We start from the raw sequence: 22911 nt of genomic DNA, 5'->3' as shown, positions 1-22911 counted from the left end.
ATTAATTCGCCATCTACTCTACTTTAAATTGGTGAATTTTGCTATATGTACATTGTACCTTACTACATTTGTTTACAAAAAGACATGCTAGAATTCATCATACATGAATATTTTTGTAGTCATTAAAATATACATCCGAAGGAAACTACACATACCTCCTTTAACTACACATAGCTCTTTCATTCAAAATAAAGTAACAGCATTTTCTCTATCAACTTCATTGAATTTTGCAGTCCCATATAGTACAAAGTTATGGAAATTTTTGTTCCAAGAAAATGATTGTTAAGATTGTCATCTATGTATTTGATATATAAATCACAACTGGTCAAAAGCAGGAATAATTTGTATTCAAATGAAGGAGACCTCAAAACATAAAGTCTTTCTTATAAAACATTTTTTTTTTCTAATTTGAAAATATCTCTGGAGGCCATGGTATAGTATGAGGCAGATCTGAAAACACAAAATATAGAGGATATAGTAAAAGCTATAGAGAAAAATGACCCAAAGATGCCAAAACCTACTGGTAAAATTATATCATTAGAACTTGAATCTAGCTGAGAGGGTCGGAGGTTCCCACTTCAGACATTTATAATAGATTGTTACACAACATGGCTATTTCATCAGCCGGTCATTTAGAGTAAGTTCCCTAAAGAACAGAAGGCACATGCTTTATAAATCAGGAATTCAACACAGTAGTTGTTACTTTGATGAAAATTGCATGGAGGTGGGATTTTACATGTTAATAAAATGAAAATGACAGTATTTGCTCTCACTTCTTATGAAATCCCAGTCATTCTCTCTATAAGTATTGAAAAAGAAAATTCAGTTAAACCTTTCATTTCAAAGGTCAAACGTGGTAAGTTAGACCCTCAAAGATTTCTTACCTGAAAGTATACAGAGGAAAGAAGGCATTAAATACAGAGCTATTTTAAATCTCTATATTAAAACCCTGCACTTTATTCTTTAGATCTTTCTCAAAAGAAATTTAGGGAAATGAACAGCATGTCAGCTTTTGAGGGAAATCATTCTGCTGCTTCCTATCTATAACCTTTGGAAAGATACTATGAATTTCAATTTACTATTCTATAAAACTGGGGAAAGAATTCCTGCTTTGCTATGCCCTTGAGATGAACAGATAAAATATATGTGGCATTTAAAATTGCTAAATAATATATTTGTTTCTTATCTAACCAAGACAGCTATTTAGCCCAAAACTTCACCCATAGCAGATTGCAAGCAACAAATAAGAAAACAAAGTATGGGCAGAAAAAGGGAAATTTCAAGTAAAATCTATGTAATTATATAATGAAGGAAATGATAATCAGAGACAAAGAGCAAAATTAAATCGTCATATTTCATATATGTCCAAAACTGTCTTGTATCATCTATGACCAAAATTATGATGTACTAGAATTTACTGAGAAAATTATATTGCATTTCCTGTCCTCTGCATAGTCAGATATGAGACTTGTATAAGAATGTGGTAGAAGACTGCTGGAGGCTGACCCTGATGCTCCTGAACAGTCAGGAAAATCAAAAGCAACTCATCAATTAACACCACCACTGTGAAAAAAATAATACATACATACAGTACAGTACATAAACCAAATTTATCTGTAATTCAGCTTTATATCATGGATTAAGATACATATTTGTGTAGGTCGTAAATGCTCCAACATATGAGCTAAAACAAAGAAATGATGCATAAATAGTAAGCAAGAACTGAAAACATAAGGAGGAAAGGAGGCAGGAGGAAGAGAAGAAGAAAGAAGAGAAGAAGAAAAGGAATAATAATAAGAAAAAAGTTTACAGATAGTTTTAAACTATTTCTGTATAATTACTGGATCAAGTAGAAAATTAAAAATAATATTTCTTACTATTTACAAGAGATGACAAAATGTCAAATCTTATGGGATGCCACAGAAGTTATATTAAGAAATAAATACATTGGGGCACCTGGGTGGCTCAGTCAGTTAAGCATCTGCCTTCAGTTCAGGTCATGATCCCAGGGTCCTGGAATTGAGCCCCACATCAGGCTCTCTGATCAGCAGGGAAGTCTGTTTCTCCCTCTTCCTCTGCCCTTCCCCCTGCTCATGCTTTCTCTCTCACTCACTGTCTCTCAAATAAATAAATAAAATCTTAAAAAAAAAGAAATACATCATTTTAAAATGATTTTATTACTAAACATGAGAAAAGTTAAGTCTTCAAATAAGATTACAGAGGGAAAAAGTAATTTTAATGAGAATAAGAAGAAGGAGTTAGTGAAAAAGCAGAATAAATTGATTATTAAACATTAAACGTTATAAAATTGATGTGTCAGTATCAATTTTTATGAAAAATGAATAAAATTTCAGACATAGAATTAAGGGTAGGGGAGAAACCACAAAATAGGAAAACAAAAGGAAAAAATGTTTAAAATATGAAATATTTTCAATATGAATATATTTAAGCTCTCAAAAATGGATTATGAAAAGATAAATATTACCAAAATTCTTAAGGAGTGGAAAAACTGAACTTAGCAAAAAACACGAAAGAAACAGACATTTATTTGGCAAAATTCACCTCCAAAAAAGTATATGGATAAGATGTTTTATATATTACTTCTTTCATACTTAAAAACAAACAAACAAAACAACAACAACAAACCAGGCAATTCCTATTTTGATTATTTATTCCAGAGCATAGAAAGGTATAAGCAGTTTCTTTTAGAGCTTTACAATCCCAGATACCCTACCTGATAATTTCACATTAAAAATATTACACTAGTTAAAAAACAGAGATTGCAAAACTGGATAAAGAAATAATATCCAATTGTTTTCTATAAGAAATGTATAATTTAAGTATATACTTTTAAAATGTGTGTTTAAAAGACTCATATGGGTTAAAAGTAAAGGAATGGAGAAAAGTAAACCATGCTAACACAAATAAAAGGAAGATGCAACCCTTATATTAATTTCAGATGAGGTGGACTTCAGAACAATTATCAGGGATAATGAGTGATATTACATAATGATAAAGGAGTCAATATTCCAAGAAGTCATCTTAAACATGTATATACCTAACAACAAAGCATCAAAATATGAGGCTAAAACTGATAGACCTGCAAGGAGAAATGGAAAAATCCACTATTATCCTTAGAAACTTCAACACAGTAATTGATAGATCAGGTAGACAGAAAGTCAGTAAGCATATAAATGAGCTGAACAAGCACTATCAACTTGATCTAATTGACATTTATAGAACATTCCACACAACAACAGAATGCCACTCTGTCTAAATGCACCACTAGTCTAAATCATCATCAGAAGCAACCAGCCATCTATTCCAACTCCCTCATTCTCCAAGCCCTAAATATTCCCTTTTTGTCAAGAAAAATTTTTAAAAAGTGACCTTTGGAACCTCTTTATCCATATGTGTTGAAGATTTTCCCTTAAATCACTAAGATATATTTAGGAAAAATAGAAATTTGAAATTGTTGTACACAGTGCTGCTGTTCAGAAGAAAAATAAAATCTAAATAGGTTCAATGAGACTTAAAACATCTCAACTCTTTAGGAATAGCTCAATAGATTTAGCAGGGCAAAAGCTAGTAAGATGACCTAAGAGCCCTACTCACTAATGGCACACACCAAAAAATGTTCTGAAAAACTACATACATACAGACAATTAAGCTTGCTTTTTTGTAACAGTATGCATTTGTTCCTCTACAATTTATTGCAAAAAATACAGGCATATTTCAATGATATTGCTCTTTTCGTTCCAGACACTACAATAAAGCAAATATTGTAATAAATCAAGTCAAATGAATTCTTTTGTTTCCTAGTGTTTATAAAAGTTATGTTTACACTATAGTGTAGTCTAGTAAGTGTGCAATAGCATTATGTCTAAAAAAAACTCAATATACATACCTTAACTAAAAAAATATTTTATTTCTAAAAAAAATGTTAACCATAATCTGGGTTTTCACTAGTTGTAATCTCTGATCACAGATCTCTATAATAATATAATATAATAATATATTATATTTATAATAAATATAAAAATGAAAAAGTTCAAAATATTGCAAGAATTACCAAATGACACAAAGACACGAAGTGAGCAAATGCTGTTGGAAAAATTATGCCCATAGACTTGCTCAATGCAGGGTTGCCACAAAACTTCAATTTGTAAAAAATGCAATATCTGCAAAGCACAAAAAAAGAAAGTGAAATAAAACAAGGTAAGACTATATCCAATTACATTTCGTAATTACATTACTGTATCCAATTTCTCATTATCAAATAAAACTTTTTGAGTTTCTATGGTCAGATGTATAATATAAGACCCTAGGATCTCCTGCAGTTTTAGGAGATATATGCTCTATCCAAAACACTTAAGGAAAGTAGTCTCTAACCCATCATAATTGACACTGAGATGATCCTTTTCCAAGCCCATGTTGTCTATTCTAAGGCATAATGCTCTGTTGTTCAAGGCATCCAATTCCTGCCCATGTCTGCAGAGAAAAATGTCAGCATGGCTCCTAAGAACCAGCATTTGAGTTTAAGTTTCCCCTATGTCCATGTTGAGGCACACTTTCCTTCTCTTGAATAATCCAACTCCTTTTCTCTAAGAGTAAGGAAAAGTATTGTTATACTTTTCTGGAGCAAATAAAACCTTGGTATCACTGATTGACTTATTTCACTCAGCATAATGCCCTCCAGTTCCATCCACGTCATTGCAAATGGCAAGATTTCATTCCTTTTGATGGCTGCATAATATTCCACTGTGTATATATATATATATATATGACATTGGGGAGGGTAGTGCTATGGTGAGCGCTGTGAATTGTGTTAAGACTGTTGAATCACAGGGGTGCCTGGGTGGCTCAGATGGTTAAGCGTCTGCCTTCGGCTCAGGTCATGATCCCGGGGTCCTGGGATCGAGTCCCGCATCGGGCTCGCTGCTCCTTGGGAGCCTGCTTCTCCCTCTGCCTCTCTCTCTCTCTCTCTGTCTCTCACGAATAAATAAATAAAATCTTTAAAAAAAAAAAAAAAAAGACTGTTGAATCACAGACCTGTACCTCTGAAACAAATAATACATCATATGTTAAAAAAAAAGAAGATAGTAGGAAGGGAAAAATGAAGGGGCGGAAGTCAGAGGGGGAGACAAACCATGAGAGACTATGGACTCTGAGAAACAAACTGAGGGTTCTAAAGGGGAAGGGGTTGGGGGGATGGGTTAGCTGGGATGGGTATTAAAGAGGGCACATATTGAATTGAGCACTGGATGTTTTACGCAAACAATGAATCATGGAACATTACATCAAAAACTAATGATGTAATGTATGGTGATTAACATAACATAATAAAATAAAAAAAGTAAATAAGAAAAAAACCTTGGTATCAGCAAGCAGTGTCTCTGCTTTGTCCTTTTTCTGAAGTGAGGTGGAAATGACCTCTCATTCATGACGATGAAACACAGAGGGAAAAAAAATGAGTTATTCTGCCACATTCAAATGAATCAAATTCTAAACAAAGAGTAAGGATGTTTTGTAAAATTGTAAAAAAAAATTTCCCAAAGTTTTCAACTATAATATTTGACTGAATTAGTTAACCAGGATCCTTCTACCATGGTCCAGGTATCAATACAGTGGGTGATAAATCACCAACAAATTACAAGTGGAGTGAATATAATGCTATATATTCATTCATTCATTATACATATATAATGTATAAAACTATATATAGTTTTATACATTATACATATAGCATTATATGTATATGCATATACACACACAGTAAACAATATGTAAAATATTGCATATTTCTCAAAATAGTAATTTTCTGCTATTATTTTGGAAATTGGTATTTTAAATTGCACACATTAATTAATTCTTTCAGCTTGTAGTAGACATTACTGTTGCTTACCAACAGGTGAATGAGTGTCACCGCTATATGGAAGCATTTTCAAGCCCGTGTGTGATCTCTCTTCTGAGCAGTTTGGTCAACAAATTCCAGATCTTACAGCTTTAGAAAGGTGCAGGCTCTCTCAGCCTGGATCATGAAATTGCCCCATGGAGGTCAATTGCCTACAGTCTCCTAGACCTGCAGTACACTTGGCTTAAATGAGAGAAAAATTTAATTGTCCTAAGTCATTGATGTGTTTTTGGTTTTGTTTTTAATTATTGTTTCTGTTGTTTGGCTTAGGTTTTTTGTTGTTGCTGTTTTTTAGTTTCCCCAACATAAACTAGTTTAATCTTACTAAGATGATATTGATAACATACTAAACTCTAGTACTATGGAGACCTCCATCCTCTAGAAGACTAGAGAGCAGCAAGATAGAGCTCTAACCTGAGAAAGCTGATTAGGCAGGATGCCACAGCTTTAGCAAAATAATAGTCAAAGGAGGTGGTCAGAGGTGATAAGTTTCAGAAAACACCAAACTCATTTTTAGTTACATAGAATGCTGACTTATGTAGAGATGTCAAGGAGATTGGCCAGTCAAGCCCAAGTCCACTGGTCAGACTTATCCTTCTATTTCAGAGCAAGTTGTATTATAATAAAAAACTTTGGTTATGAGACATAAAGGCAGAATATAGAGATTTGGTTGCCTAATCTTAATGGCTGCAGAAGATGTACATGCTTATTTGTGGGAGAGGAGGTTCCTGGTCAGAGCATTTCTCTCCCGAAGGGAAATAAAACACTGTGACAAATTCTTAGGCTCTAGACTTCCTTTTCCTCATGTCTACATAAACATATCCTTTGTTCAGATGTTAATGTCACTGATAAAGCTACAGATTCCTTTTATTGTCAAAATGGGCTTAGATTATCTTGCCCTTTTATCAACATGGAATTATGAAGCCATTTAAAGTAATTTCTGTGGAGAATTCATATCATCCATTATTTGTTAATTTTGTTATCCCAACTCTTGGAGATTGAGTAATCCCTCAAGTTTCTTCATTCAGTAAATGTTTACTGGGCACCCATATGTATTAGGCATGATTCACAGTGAATAGGCTGAAGCCCTTACTCATGAGACATAGTCTATGAGGGACATAGACAATAAATAAACATGTAATGGAAAGTGCCATAAAGCACTTTAGTAATTAATCTTTCACCATCACAATTATTTTATTCGCAGTGGACATTAGCTTCTTTACTAGAGTTCTTTAAGGAAAAATGAAAGATACATTCATAAAGTTTAGGAATATTAACACATTTAAGGAGAGTAGTACGTTTGCACTTTAAAATAGCTAGTTGTCAAATGAAACCTTCGACAAAACAAAAAGACAACCTACTGATTGATGGAAAATCTTTGCAAATCAGATATTTGACAAAGACCTGATATCCAAAATATACAGAGAACTCATAGAACTCAATAGCAAAAACACAAAAATCTTACTAAATTTTTCCAAAGAAGACATATAGATGGCTAACAGGCACTTGACAAGATGCTCAACCTCATTAATCATCAGGGAAATGCATATCAAAACCACAATGAGATATTACCTCATACCTCTTAGAATGGCTATTACCCAAAAGACAAGAAATAACAAGTGTTGGCAAGGATATGGAGAAAAAGGAACCCTTGTGCACTGTTGGTGGGAATGTAAATTGGTGCAGCCACTATGGAAAACAGTATGGAGGTTCCTCAAAAAATTAAAAATAGAACTGCCATATGATCCAACAATTCCATTTCCGGGTATTTATCTTAAGAAAATGAAAACACTAACTCAAAAAGATATATGCACTCCCATTATTTACAATAGCCAAGATATGGAAAAACCGAAGTGTACATCAACAGATGAATGAAGAAGATGTGGGGTGTGTGTGTGTGTGTGTGTGTGTGTATAACAGAATATTATTCAGCCATAAAAAAGTAGGTAATCTTGCCATTCATTTGTAACAACATAGGTGGAACTTGAGGGCATTATGGTGAGTGAAACCAGTAAACAAAGACAAATACCATATGATCTCACTTATATGCAGAATCTAAAAAGTGAAAAAAAAAGCCAAGCTCACAGATATGAACAGATTGGTGGTTGTCAGAGGTGGGGGGTAGGGGGGAGTGAGCAAAATGAGTGATGGGAATAAAAAGGTACAAACTTCTAGTTATAAAGTAAAGTAAGTAATGAGGATGTAATGTACAACATGGTGACTATAATTGATAATATTGTATCACGTATTTGAAAATTGCTAAGAAATTTTAAAAGTTCTCATCACAAGAAAAAATATTCTGTAACAATATATAGTGAAGAGTGTTAACTAGATTATTGTGGTGATCATTTTGCAATACATACAAATATCAAATCACCATGTTGTGCACCTGAAACTAATATAGTGTTGAATGTCAGTTATACTTCAATAAAAAAATAACTGGTTGTGCTATAAAAATTGATCCACTACCTAATAGTGGATCATTCTTATCATTAGTGACTCATTTAGATCAATATATATATATATATATATATATATATATATATATATGCATACTATGCACACATATATAGAGAAGAGAAATTCATTATATATAATGAAATCTATCTATATATATATCTCCATAGATATATATAGATAGATATATTTCTCTTTCTGCCTAAATGCATGTGAGCCAAGAAACATTCTATAAATAGGGTAATCATTAACACATTGCACAAAATTAAATTCAAGACACTTACAGAAGTGTTTTCACAGCTCCAAAGCTGTTCCTGTGGGTGATACACCTAAGGAAGATGCTATAGAGTGTAGCCATATTGCTTCTTATTTCTAGTTTTACCGTGCTATAGATAGATTCAAAAAGAGTTTACAAATAGCAAAGCTGCGATGCCATACTAATTTTTTCAAGAAGCAAGATTCATTTTAATTAAGCATTACTCTCAGACAGGTAGTGTCTGGATGATAATAAATCATATCACTGAAGGGGCGCCTGGGTGGCTCAGTCGTTAAGCATCTGCCTTCGGCTCAGGTCATGATCCCAGGGTCCTGGGATCGAGCCCCGCATCGGGCTCCCTGCTTGGCCGGGAGCCTGCTTCTCCCTCTCCCACTCCCCCTGCTTGTGTTCCTGCTCTCGCTATGTCTCTCTCTGTCAAATAAATAAATAAAACCTTTAAAAAAAAAATCATACCACTGAAGTATCTGCTAGAAAATCATAGGCCTGTAAGTAGTCCTGTATCAAATGCCAATGCTGTATCTTAAACCACAAAGAAACAAAAAGGATGGGTCCTATGCGTCCTGGGAGAGCTCTGAAATCATTTCTCGGCTGATTTTCTCTTCTCTAAATATCCAGCAAGGGTTAACTTCTGTGCTCTCTGAAGCAAACAAAACTATGTAGTAACTGACAAAGATGTTTTGCATAGATTACAAAACAAGAAATGGAGAGGAGAAATGTTTCACTGTTTTCAAGAAGGGAGAAATAGAAAAGGTCACAATAGCTCAGGTGTGACTAAAATTGTCTAAGTCTGGATACACCTTTAAATCTCACTCGGACTCTATGTCCCACAAAAAAAGCAAAGGGACTCTGGTACTCTTTCTTTTTTTCACGCATTCTTTTTTTTTTTTTTTTTTTTTTTTATGACAGGACAACAAGAATGAACATGAACATGAGCCAACTCAGGGGAAATACGTCTAAGGAGGAAAAGATAATCTTATCAAGAAGTTAGAGTGAAAACCACCAAAGAAAAGATGGCACCCAAAAATGGCACCCAAATTGCAAAACTGAGTGAACAATGCCAAATTAGTATTGCGTGTCAGCTCTAAATAAGGAAGTTCACTATTCCAGGGATTGCCAGGTGTTTTCTGTGAAGGACCAGTAGTAAATATTTTAGGTTTTGAAGGCCATACGGTCTAAGTTGCAACCAATCAACTTTCATTATAATGTGAAAGCAGACATGTAAATAATACCTAAATGAATGTGCATAGCTATGTTCCAATAAAACTGTATGTATAGACACTAAATTTGAATGTCATAAAATTTCCATGTACAATAAAATATGATTTTTCTTTCCTTCTCCCAATTTTTAGAAATATAAAAACCATTCTTAGCTCACAAGCCATACACAAATATGCCGTGGAGCAGATTTAGTCCATAGTTTCCAACACCTATACAATTCTAAACCAGAATAAGGGCTATATGAAAATTTCTTTTTATTTTTATGATGCTCTGAATGTTTTATTTTTAATAAATGTGTATGACACATTAATAGACAGTTTTTAAAAAATGTGCGAAAAGAAAGTTCTATTTCTCATATAGTCCGTGTGGTATGTATGTCTAAAATCTTTTATGCCTTATGGTATATTAGATCCATAATGGAAGAAGAGTATCTAACTAATAACTTAAGTCCTAGGGAGTCAAAACCAAAAATCTGGGTCACAGAGGTAAAATCTTCAAGGCACTGCCAAAATGTGCATGAGAGAGAGAAATGGCCATTGTTGATATATTTTGATTATATTTGATCTTTAACCACAGATTGAAAGAATTTTCAAGTACTCAATACATACACATAAGTTTATTCACTTTAGATCTCCTAGTTTTCTATCTCTAAGCAATTATTTCTTCCAGAAACCATAGTACTAGAAAGGAGATCTTTGTGATCATTCCTGTCCAACCAAGTATAATCTGGGAACCTGAGTCCTGGGGCTTCATGCTCCTTTCCATGCTCTGAATTATCTAGTAATGGGATGTTGTTAGAGGATCAAACAGTGAAGGGACCTTGTAAGAAATCTCGATGGCTCTTTTATCCAGGAAGATATTATCTGAAGTCGGTACATTTAACTTAGCTGTAGGGGAAAAGCATTTCTGGGGGTTTCACTGTGCTGCAGAGGAAGCAACAGCAAAACAAACAAAGCAAAAACCTCATCTGCAAGAATACTAGATATATGACTGGAAGGCTCAGAGCTACCTAAAAATTAATTTATTTGCATCAGCTTTTCTGTTGGCATAATTTTAATGTTGAACTCGTTGGTTTTCAAACTTTTTTGTTAGTTTTTTTTAGGAGGAGTTCAATTATTTTAAGAATCTAACAGAAAATCTCAAGATATAAATCAGTCCATAGTGGGGCTGCTCAGGTTAATTCTGGGTCAGACTGTTGCTTGTAATTCTCTCCTCTAATTCAGTGGCTCCTGGGGCTCCTTAGAATATAATTGGGCAGCTACTGGTCTTTATTGTTTTACTTACTATTTTACCTTTGCTCTGCTTTGTAAAAGTAAAAATTTTTTCCAGCAATATACAGAAATGACAATCTATTAAAAATGTACTCTTTCAAGAATAAAAGTCTACACAAATTTGTTATAAAGTTATGAAGGATTTCAAATGAAGACCTGTCCAAGTCCCTTTACCCTTTTCCCACAACAAATGAGAATCCTGCAATATTGCCCATTGTAGATTCCTGTGTGGTCTAGTTCCTTTTGGTTGCTTTTGGAAACAAAGTCCACTTTATTTCAAAACACTCCATTTTGGAACCATCCATATAGTATATTTTTCATGCACAGCTCTCACAAATATTCCTACAGAAGGCAGAAGCTTCAGGGTGGGGGAAAGAGAGAAAGTTCTTGGTAACAGGAAGTATCTCGATGATTCAACTGGAAAGATTTCTAGAAAACGCTGTGAAACCAGGGATAGAAAAGCAACCCCCAACTGTGAACAGTCATGGGAAATTGAAAGATAGGAGGACATGCATAATTTAGCCTGGCTGACAAATTAGCATTCATCCCAGTCTATGAATACACTGCTTTGGCCTGCCCACAATTAAAATGCCAGCTTAGCTTTTAATTCAAGGGGCATTATAAGATCAGAAGAAAAAAATAACAGTTTCTAAAGTCTTTTATTCAGGGTACTGAAAACATCTTGAATTAAACTGAAAGAACAGCTCATTTACTTTCAACTACTTTTGCCACTTGTTTCCATAGACCAAGAGAAATGCAACATGGAGATTGCCTGGGACTGTCTTTGGGACTCCGAGATGTATTGGTGCCTGTTCCTGCTGCTGATGATTATTTGGTCTAAATTTTTAAAATATAATTAGGACTCCAATTAAAATTTAGCCTGTCAGTGTTAAACATCCTTGAATTTAGCTATTTTAAAAACCACAAACTTTAAATTTAAGCAATGTGGCACAAAATATAATTTAGTAGCTATTAATATAAACAATCTCTTCAAAATTAGATACCTGGTCTATGTAGGCTTAAATATGCAAGAGCAGGCACATCTGGAGATGAAGTTGTATGTTAATTTGCTCCCTGATCTCAAGCTGCTTCCTCAAGTTTGTAAGGATTTCATTTATTGTAGATTATTTGGACTTCTTTCCAAGCTTTGTTTTCTCGACCTGGGAGGTCAGTTCTGGGTGGGGGGGATGAACAATAGTAGTCAGGGAATTGTTATTTTTTTAAATAGGAAACTTCTGAGGTTGTATTTTTATCCCAAATGTGTGTGTGTGTGTGTTTGTGTGTGTGTGTGTGTGGTGTATAACGTGAATTCACATTCCTAGATATATTTTTCTTCTAAAACCATATAATAGCATTTCCTGAGGCTAGATTTAGGAGTAGAAAGAAGGAAGATTTATTTATTTATTGAAAGGTTCTTAAATAAAATCCAGTTTCCATTTATCTAATGAGCTCCCGATGTATTAAAATACATTTTACATGCATGTGTGTGTGTATGTGTGTGTGTGTGTGTGTGTATACATATTCCCTGACTGTCTGCTATCTGTGCACCTTTCTAAACTCAGGTCACTGAGAAAGCATCAAATCTTCATGTAGCCAGTGGCATGATAAAGTGTACCAGATAATGAGCTAAAAACATATTTGGCTGTGACTATGAAGGATAAGAGTAAGCTTGCTGAAGGGCCACCAAAATAGAATTAATTCTGAAATAAAAGCAGGGTCTTCATTATACTGAAACAGCCAAATGAAAAGTGAAAATCAAGTCAATCACCAAAGCAATCTAACAATATTTTCCAGGCATAGTGTTGTTTATCCAAAGTTCACAGCATACACATCAAAGGAAGAGGCGCATCTCAAGCAAGCAGAACTTTTCATGATAGTCCAGAAGATTGCTGATGCTTTAGAGAAAAAAATACACAGATTTTACTGTAAGAATCAAGCAAATAATTTGTTAATAACCAAAGAACAGTGATTAGAAAGAAGAAGGAAAGAGCCTGTACTCTGGACCATGGGTTTTCTTTCAACAGTTTAATTTAATTTCAGTGAGGAAATGGTGATTTCAGCCTCTTTCCAAGACATTCCTTATTTACTTATCCTTATCCCTGATTTCCAAGAATCCTGCAGCCCTAGTGGACAGAAGAGTTGGCAGGAGAGATTGATATATTGGCAGGAAAGAAGGCAGTTTTAATTTAATTTTAATTTAACTTTTCACTTTTAAACCCCCCAAACATAATTGTGTAGTAAGTAAATATAGATTCAATGCTAATATGTCAAGGGGCTGTGTTTGGCATCATGAGAGAGCAAGGATAAAAGTTAAGGCATGCTCTCAGTTGTGAGAAGCTTGCGGTCTAGGGTGAAGCTTTCAGGCAATGGACCACACACACAGAGGCTTGGAGATGCTGAGCCCCTCAGCAAAGGGGCAGCCAGGTAGGCCTTGGAGAAGATGAGGCCTATGGCCAAAACCTCCAGCTGTGTGCTGTCTTTATTTTGATTTCCTTGGAGATCATCCTAAGCTGGGTGGCACTTCCTGTGGTCCCCATGACCCACTGAATGGATATTGAAGAAGTTCTCTACCAAATAGACATCTATTTCTGAAACCAGCAAAGGTTTGTAGGCTGCTTGGAAGGATTCATATTTCAGTTACTTCATAGATGCCCTTATCAGACGGAGGGAGTTTCACTCTTTTTATACCCTTTTGAGAGTTTTTATCATAAATGAACATTACATTCTGTCAAATGCTTTTTCTGCATCTACTTAGAAAATCATATAGTTTTCTTTATATATTCTTTTAGTAATTCTGTTAATATATTAATACCGGTTAACACACATTGACCTTCAAGTGTTGAACTTGCATTTTCTAGATAAACCCCACATGGTCATGATGTATTAACCTTTTCACATATTGTTTGATTCTCTTTGCTAAGTTTGGTTAGAATTTTTACTTCTATATTCATGAAGGATAATTGTGCATAGGTTTTGATTTTGTAATATCTTTATCTGTTTTTAGTATCAAGGTAATGTGGTTCTAAAAAAAAAAATGAGTTGGGAAGTATTCACTCCTCCACAATTGTCTAGAAGAGTTAAGTACAACTGGTGTTATTTCTTCTTTAAATATTTGGTAGACTCCTACAATGAAGTGCCCTGGACCTGGCATTTTCTTTGAGAAAAATTTTAACTACAGATTCAATTAGGGCTACTCAGATTATTTGTTTCTTGGGTGAACTTTGATAACTTTGTAGTTTGTGTCTTAAGGGGATTTGACCAATTTATATAAACTTTTGTATTTATTAGCATAAAGATGTCCATAAATAGTTCTCATTCTTACAAGATCTTTAGGATCTGATATCTTCTCTTTTCCTTGATGTCAGTGATTTGTGTGTCTTTTATTTTCCCAATTAGTTTGGTGAGAGGTTTACCAATTCAAATGGCTATCTTAAAGATTGATATTTTAGTTTATTGACTTTCTCTATTGTTTTCCTTTATTATCTGTTCTTACCTTTACAATTATTTTATTATTATTTTGTTTTATATCTGATCTTTAGGAATTATATCTCTACTTATTGTTTATCATTTCTTCTACCTTTGTTGAATCTAATTTGCTAGGGTTTTTTTAGTTTCTTTTAAGTGGAAGTTAAGGTCATTGGTTTGAGACCTTTTACCTTTTCTAATATAAGTGTGTAATTAATATAAAGTATTTAAATTTCTTCTAAGCACTGCTTAAGCTACATTCCACAAATTTTGATATTCTATGTTTTCATTTTCATTCAATTCAAAATATTTTTTAATTTCCTTGTGATTTCTTTGCTGTGTTATTTAGAGATAAGTTATTTAGTTTTCAAATATTCATACATTTTCTAGATATCACTCTGTTGCTTATTACTTATTTAATTCCATTTTGTTTGGAGAACATGTTTGAATTACTTTAAATTTATTGAGACCTGTATTATGGCCCAGAAAGTGATCTATCTTCATAAATATTCCATTTTCACTTGAAAAGAATTAGTATTCTTGCTGTTTTATGGTGGTATGGCCTATAAATGTCAATTATGTCAAATTGTTTACACTATTTTTCACATCTTCTATATCCTTATTGATTTTCTGTCTATTTGTTCCATTAATTATTGAGAGAAGAGTGTTGAAGTATCTGATTGCAATTGTAAATTTGTCTATTTTTCTTTGCAGTTTTATCATTTTGCTTCATATGTTTTATTTTTTTTTAAAGATTTTATTTATTTATTTGACAGAGAGAGAGACAGCAAGAGAGGGAACACAAGCAGGGGGAGCGGGAGAGGGAGAAGCAGGCTTCCCACCGAGCAGGGAACCCGATGCGGGGCTCGATCCCAGGACCCCGGGATCATGACCTGAGCCGAAGGCAGTCGCTTAACGACTGAGCTACCCAGGCGCCCCTGCTTCATATATTTTAAAGTTATGTTGTTAGGTGCATAAACATTTAGATTGTGATGATTTTTTGATGGATTAATCCTTTTATTATCAGAAAATGTCCATCTTTATCTCATATAACATTTCTTGCTCTGAAATCTAGATTTTATATGACTACAGTCATTCCAGCTTTCTACTGATTAATGCAAGCCTGAAAGCCTTTACAGTTAACATATTTATATATTTTATTTAAAACAGATATATTATATACAGCTTAATGTCAGCTTTTAAAAATACAATATGACAATATTATATTGTATATGCCTTTTAATTGGCCTAGTTAGAACATTTATGATAGTACAGCTTCAAATAATATCATTCTATCTCATGTATATTACAAGGCCTTACAACAGAATTCTTCCACTTCCCCTTTCTTACTCTGTGTACCTTTGTTTTCATACATTTTACTTCTATATACGTTATTAACTCTACTGTAGTTATGTATGTAGTGAAGACATCTGAACCTCGCATTTAATTTGTCAGGATTTTTACCTACAAATTCAAGTAGTACTATTAAGAAAATGAAAAGGCGAGCTACAAACTGGGAGAAAATATTGGCAAAACATATACCCAGTAAGTGACTTATATCCAGTTAAACCAAGAGTCCAATAAAAATGTGCACAATATTTGAACAGACATTTCAGCAAAGAAGATATATGAATGACAGATAAATACATGAAGAGATTTTCAATACCACTAGTCATTAGGGAGGTTCAAATTAAAACCACAATGAATAAATATTATACGCCTATTAGAATAGTTAAAATTAAAAAGACTTGCCATACCAAATATTAGATTGGATGTGGAGGAACTTGACCTTTCATATGCTGCTGGTAGAAATGTAAAATGGTACAACCACTTTTAAGCATACACCCACCATATAATTTAGCTATTTACCCATAACTATGTGCAGTGAAAGAAAAATGCGTAATTTCACATAGAAAATTCTTGAAAATGCAAACTAATATATAGAGACAGAAAACAAATCAGTGGTTACCTGAGGACATAGTGGAAAGAAAGGAAGGGATGGATTACAAAGGGATATAAACAGGGTTTGTATGTGATTGATATGTCTATGTTCTTGATAGTGGTGAAGGCCTCATTGGTAAATACATATATAAAACCCCATCAAATTATACCCTTCAGGTATGTGCAGTTTATTGTACATGAGGTATATCTCAACAAAAGCTAGACAAAGTATTTTGCTTAAGTTTTAAAATAGATTATTGAATTTGAAATCCATTTGTGTTGTGACAAATTTGAACATTATTTTTTTTGGTTAAAAATAGAGAGCTTTATATCTTTTTAAATGTGTTTCCAATTGCTGTAAATTATTCAATGCTTTTAATAAATGATTTTATGATTTTAATCATCTCCTAGCCTGAGCAAAATGACTCATCAATTATGGTCACTTAGAATTCTAAGAGATCAGAATTGAAAGTTCTGATTAGATATTATATGTAGTCATTTCATAAAAAGGTGATTATAAATGAAAAGTCATAGAAAGTTTTTTTTTGTAAGTGGCATACAAATGCAGTATGTAATATCTCCCTACTTTTTTATTATTAAATTGTTTATCAAAATTATTTAATATAAACATCACTGTAGTCTGAATTCTTCTTCCAAAACTGTCTTTCCTTGGCTATTCTCTCTTTCTATCTTTATAGTTACTCTCTAATCACTGCTTAATAATTTCTTTTTTGTTAAATTTTCCCTGTTTAAATTACCATGTGGCTGTCTCCTGATTGGGCCAAGGCTGATATATGGTACTGTAAATTGTGTTTGTATTTTAATATACATTGTTTTAGGTAACTCTGTATAGCTTATAAGTAAGATAATGCTTGAACAAAATCTAGTACTTTCCAATAACCTAGATGATTACAATATTTTTCTCATAATATTCATTTGTATGTCTCGTGAGATATGATGTGAATATATTACAAAGCAAGAACACTGATAATAAATCAGAAAATAATATGGCATGTGGCAAAGCCAACAAAATAAATATATAGGCAATAACAGGCATTAAGAGACTGGAACTTTCAATATCATGTAAAAGGAATTTAACAAAAGGAACTTAGCAGTTATTCTTGTAATAGTCTATTAATCTTGCTTTCAAAATATTTATTCCAATGCTCTAATTGCATTATAAAAGAGATATTGATGAAGATCTACCTTCCGTTAAGGTAGTCTAAAAATGAGCCAAGAAATTCTAGAAACTTTTAAATTATTAGCACAGTAAACCCAATTTAGCATGTTTATATAACATGATTATATTATTTCTAGACAGTCTGTGTATTACTAGGCATATTTTTTTTAAAAACTCCATAAAAATTTACTAAATTATATTTTTAAAAAGGCTAATTTCAATTGGAAAACTAAAAACAAACAAACAACGACAACACAAAAATGTGATGACAATATCAACACCTACCATCTATGTTCTAGGAATAGTTGTTATAATAATATGAAATAATGTTCCACCAATTGATAAACTTAATGTTTTATAAGCAAAAATAAAAGCTTAGAGGAAGTTTGAAACGTTTAAAAGTGAGTTTATTTGTTATGTATAATTTTGTGCTATTATGTTTTAACAATTACTAATTTAAGCCTAAAACATGAATTGGATTTTAAGCCTAAAAGATACAATTTTCTGTTTCATATTTTGGATTTCCTTACAATGTGGGTTGTCATTTTATTTATTATTTTGTTTTAACTTTGTGTGCTCAATTCAAGTCTGAACCCCAAATTTTAGCAATATATGACCACCAAAACAGAGATCAGCCACTCATATTACACCTTGTTTGGGGTACTGCTTTTGTATTCTCTGGCCATTGGAATCTTATCTCTGAAAATTCATTTGGGTATAGTGAGTACAAAATCTGGTCCCAAGCAATACCTAGAGGGGCATGTGGTATAAATATTTTGAAGTATGATTGTATTATATTCTTGAGCCATTATAATATGAAAACCCCTGCAGGATCAAGGCACCAGCCTTGTTTTGTTTTCCCAGGGTCCTGGGCTGACTTGAAAAATATGAATTTGAAAATATCATAATTACGTCTCATTTGAAATATTTAATAGCTCAGATCTTTCACTTTCAGTTTCTTTGTCAATGGTCTAAAGTTTAATTTTGCAATTATCACTAGAAGTATTTTAACTCATCTAAGGCATGATAACATATAGAAATAGATACTTGCGATGTATCAATGTTATATTATTATTAACAACATTTTCATGCTGTTATTATTAGACAAAAACAATCAACCTGGTTCCAGAATGTGAACATCACCTTCAATATAAGTAAAAGGAAAAAATATTTAATATGAACGGGAAATTATAGTAATGTATATTAATAATTAATGTCTCAGGTCATTGGCATTTCCATAGTCAAGAAATTACTTTCTCCCCAACCCAGGTTTTTTTTGCCTATTAATTCCAAAGAACTTTAGAAATATCAGACTGTCCATTTGTTCTACAAGTAATATCAGAGTAGGTCTTCATTAGACAGATGAATTATCTTGTAATTTAGAATTAAGGTTGAGAAAAAAGTTTAAAATTTTTCAAAATCTTAAAAATGACCTAAAATATTTCTTTTTTTTTGTAATTCACATTTTTATTCTATAGCTGGAATTAAATAGAAACTCCAAAGCTTATAACTGTCAAGGACTGTAAGCTATTTTTCTGTAGTGGTTGTTTTATTTGATAGCTCATCGCAAAATGAGGTAATGAAAATAAGTTACACAATAAGAGGGTATTAACTTACACAGTAAGTGAAAAGTAAGTTAATAATAGGCCTGTGAAAGTGCTTATCACATGGTAGATGTCCAATAAACATGAATTCCCTACTCTCTGTCCATAGTAGCACAAATAATAAATGCCAGATCATGACTCAAATCTGGATTTCTTGATTCCAAAACCAACCACTATATTCCACATGGTTGACCCATCTTCTATTGGCATATCTAGCTAAATCGAAATGCTAGTTTCAGTCAGAGTCTATCATGCCAAAGGGTATCAGTGTACTGCCATGTTTGTATGATTAAAGTTTATCTGTGCAAGAAGCTATATATGAAAAAGCTGTCATGGCTTGACCTCTGGATCATAGGAAACTGGCTACATTTTACTTATTTTTCCATCTGTTCTTCTTGGTGGTATATTGCCCTTTTATGACACACAGGCTCTTATAAACACCATGCATGCAGTGAGCAGTCAGGGTGCTTATCAAGAGTCTTCTCGTCCCTTAGATTTCAGGGTCTATTTTTCCACAAACCCTCTTGATTTTACCTTAAATTCCCTTGACCATCTGTCCTTTTGGCACATGGCTCTGCAAAACCACAGTTCTATATCAACCCCATAACCCTCTTTTTCTGTGCTGGAGAAAATCACAGGAAGCAGGAAGAGTAATTCCATTAAAATTCATGAACACCAATATCAAATAGATCCTTAACAATTCACCCAACTTTCTACAACGTGATTTCAAGCTCATTTCTCCTGACTCCTTTCATCCAGCTGTATTTTCAGTAATCTTTCAACAACCTAGATTATTGTATTTGAAAACAAGGAAGTTTTTATCATCTGGCTTATATTCTCGGCCTTAAGTTTCAGTGATTCTCTAATGATCAATGATCAAATGGGCAGATATATTTGTAAATGAGCTCATGAACTGAAAATCTCTCCACACATGTTGGCGATGGCATTGTTATCATTATTACATTTGTTGGTTTGCAGAACGAATGGCTGGTTGGGCTTTTTACTGAGACAGAGAAGAATAGGACAGAGTTTGGGAGAAAGGGTAGGAAATCTTAAATCCTGAATGAATTCTACAATTATATTATACTTCTACCCCTAATATTTAGTGATCTTTCATCTCTAAAATTCATTTAGCTAAATGACAAAATACCAAAGACTATTTTGACAGAGGCATTGACAATAGTTGCAGCAAAATCCCTGATCCTTCCTTTTATCACTCAAATTGAAAGGCTCTTTGACCATGACTTAGATTGGAAAAGGATGTATTTCATTTTCACTAAGTATCAATGTGATGATTGGTCAATGTTCTAATCTGTTTTGACAGTAACTAGGCAGAGTGTTATTTTTTCCTAAGATCTGTGAAAGCATTATACTAATGATGCATTCATCCATGACACTTGAAGGTTACTTCCCTTCAAAGATACTAAAAATGTTTAACATACATTTATCCTCTTAAGAGCATGCATTGAGAGAGAGAGAGAAAGAGAAAGAGCAAGCACTATCGGTAATATTCAAAATATAAGGAAATTTAAGCACAAAGAACTTGGATTTGATTTATCCAAAGATGCAAGAGAAGCAATTGATGGAACTCAAAAGAACCTAGCTTCCCAGGTTCCCAGCCACCTCTAAGAAATATTTTTCCTCCCAAATCACACTTCCTTTCACTGGAACTGCCATTTATGACAATGACATCTGGTTTCACATATCTTTTATTTTTTGTACATATATCTTCTATTAAATGCTACTGAAGAAAACATCCTATTCTTGAATAACAGCAAACATTTTGCTTTTGACCTATCACACCTCTGTGGAGGAGGAAGAATTTCTATTTTCAGGCAAAAAAAATAGTTACTTACTGAGCACATATTATGAAAGATCAATCCTCATGTTTGCAACACATTGTCTTTAAATACTTACCAAATACCCATCAAGTGCTCCTCCCACCAAACATAAGTATAAACCATGGCAACCATAGACCAGTTCTGAGAGTCAGGTAGTCTTTTACCTGACTATTTCAGATAGCTGCAAATACCAGAAACTGCTTAGCAGGAACTCAGACACTGTGTCATGTGTTCATTTCATACAAGAAGTTGAGGCAAAGACACTACTTGGGTCGCTTCTTACTTTCTTGCTGTACCATTTTTGTAATGGTTCCTGACAGACATCGTCTCTTCCCTGTACAAAGGGGAAAAAAAGGGAAAGAATGCATTGGTGGATAGTAGGCAGAACCTGGCTACTTGTAGCTGCAAGGGATACTGGGAATTTGATGTTTTACTTTTACTTGAGGGACAGGCAAAGAAGGGGGATGGAACAGGTAGTAAGTGAGCAAACCCACAGTTTCTGCTCCACAATCTCTCTACCTCTGCCCACTTCTATCTTGTCTAGTCAAATGGAAGAGCCAACCACTGATTCAGAGAGGAAATCAGGAGGATGCTCTGGGAGTATAACCTAGAAAGCTTTCCAAAATTAGTTCTTCTTAATTAATGGCTATACAAATTCCCTAGTTCCCAGAATCATAAATTGATTTTTCTCACAAAATAAGCATCTAAAGATGCTCAAAGAATTAATAAAAGAGCTATACAAGTCATACTAAAAAGCAAAGACAAGTTCTTATAATGGAATATCTAAGATACACTTGATAAAGGATATATTACATAGCTACTTACGCTGTATTTTTCACATTCTCAGCCTGCGTGTTGTGTATGTACTTAACAATATGAAGACCTGTAAGTAGGAAGGCCACCAAGTCACCCTCACCAGGATATTTTTATCCACATTTTTAAAATGACTTACTCCTCTATTCCACTCAGGATTACCCTGCCTTCAGGAAAAAGATTGAGGTCAGAATCATCTAGGATGCTTAGAATAATACAAGATGAAGTTTGTGGCACTTGTCATGTGGCTTTGAGCAAGATATTAAACCTTTTTGAACCCTGCTTGTATCATCTATAAATGAGATCTTTATAAATATACTGGAAAGAGGCTATGATTGTCAAATAAAGCAACATTTGTCACTGTACATGTAAGGAATTATTACTAAGGTATCATTTCATTCCGAGACAATATTTCGGGAAACTTAGTTAAAAATTCTGATGCATGGCGCACATGCAGTCCTGCGTGTAAGCACCTCAGGATGGCCCACACTACGGAACCAGCGGCTAAGAAGATCTTTAAAGAAGTTTTAGTAGTTGAACTCTTGGGTGTTTTGGGAGCATATTTTTTTGTTTAATAAGATGAACACAAGCCAAGATTTCAGGCAAACAATGAGCAAGAAATTTCCCTTCAGCTTGGAAGTTTATTACAAATCCATTGAACAGTCTGGACTGGACGGAGTCAGAGAGCAAGAGCAAGAAAAATGGTTGAATAGCAAAAATTAGGACCAGTCATCACATTCAGCCTCCCATCTAAGCTGTTTGCGACCTTTGTGGGGGAGAAGAAAGATGAGGACACCACATTGCAAACTCCTGGCCCCACAGAACAAAACAGGAACTTCTGGCCTGCCATGGCTCACAGTCATTTCCCATCCACTATGCAAATCCCCTGCTTTTGTTCGTTGCTTTCCTTTGGCATTTATTATTAAAGAC

General features: G+C 33.7%; 1 pseudogene; it reads left to right on the top strand.

Moving 5' to 3' along the window:
* The first annotated feature begins 22460 nt into the window (after positions 1-22460).
* LOC118000627 lies at positions 22461-22704 on the top strand (annotated as a pseudogene).
* The last annotated feature ends 207 nt before the right edge of the window (positions 22705-22911 follow it).

The sequence above is a fragment of the Mirounga leonina genome, unplaced genomic scaffold, assembly GCF_011800145.1.
Source record: "Mirounga leonina isolate KUSES-001 unplaced genomic scaffold, KU_Mleo_1.0 Mir_53, whole genome shotgun sequence".
NCBI lineage: Eukaryota > Metazoa > Chordata > Mammalia > Carnivora > Phocidae > Mirounga > Mirounga leonina.
This window is presented reverse-complemented; position numbering and strand designations above follow the sequence as displayed.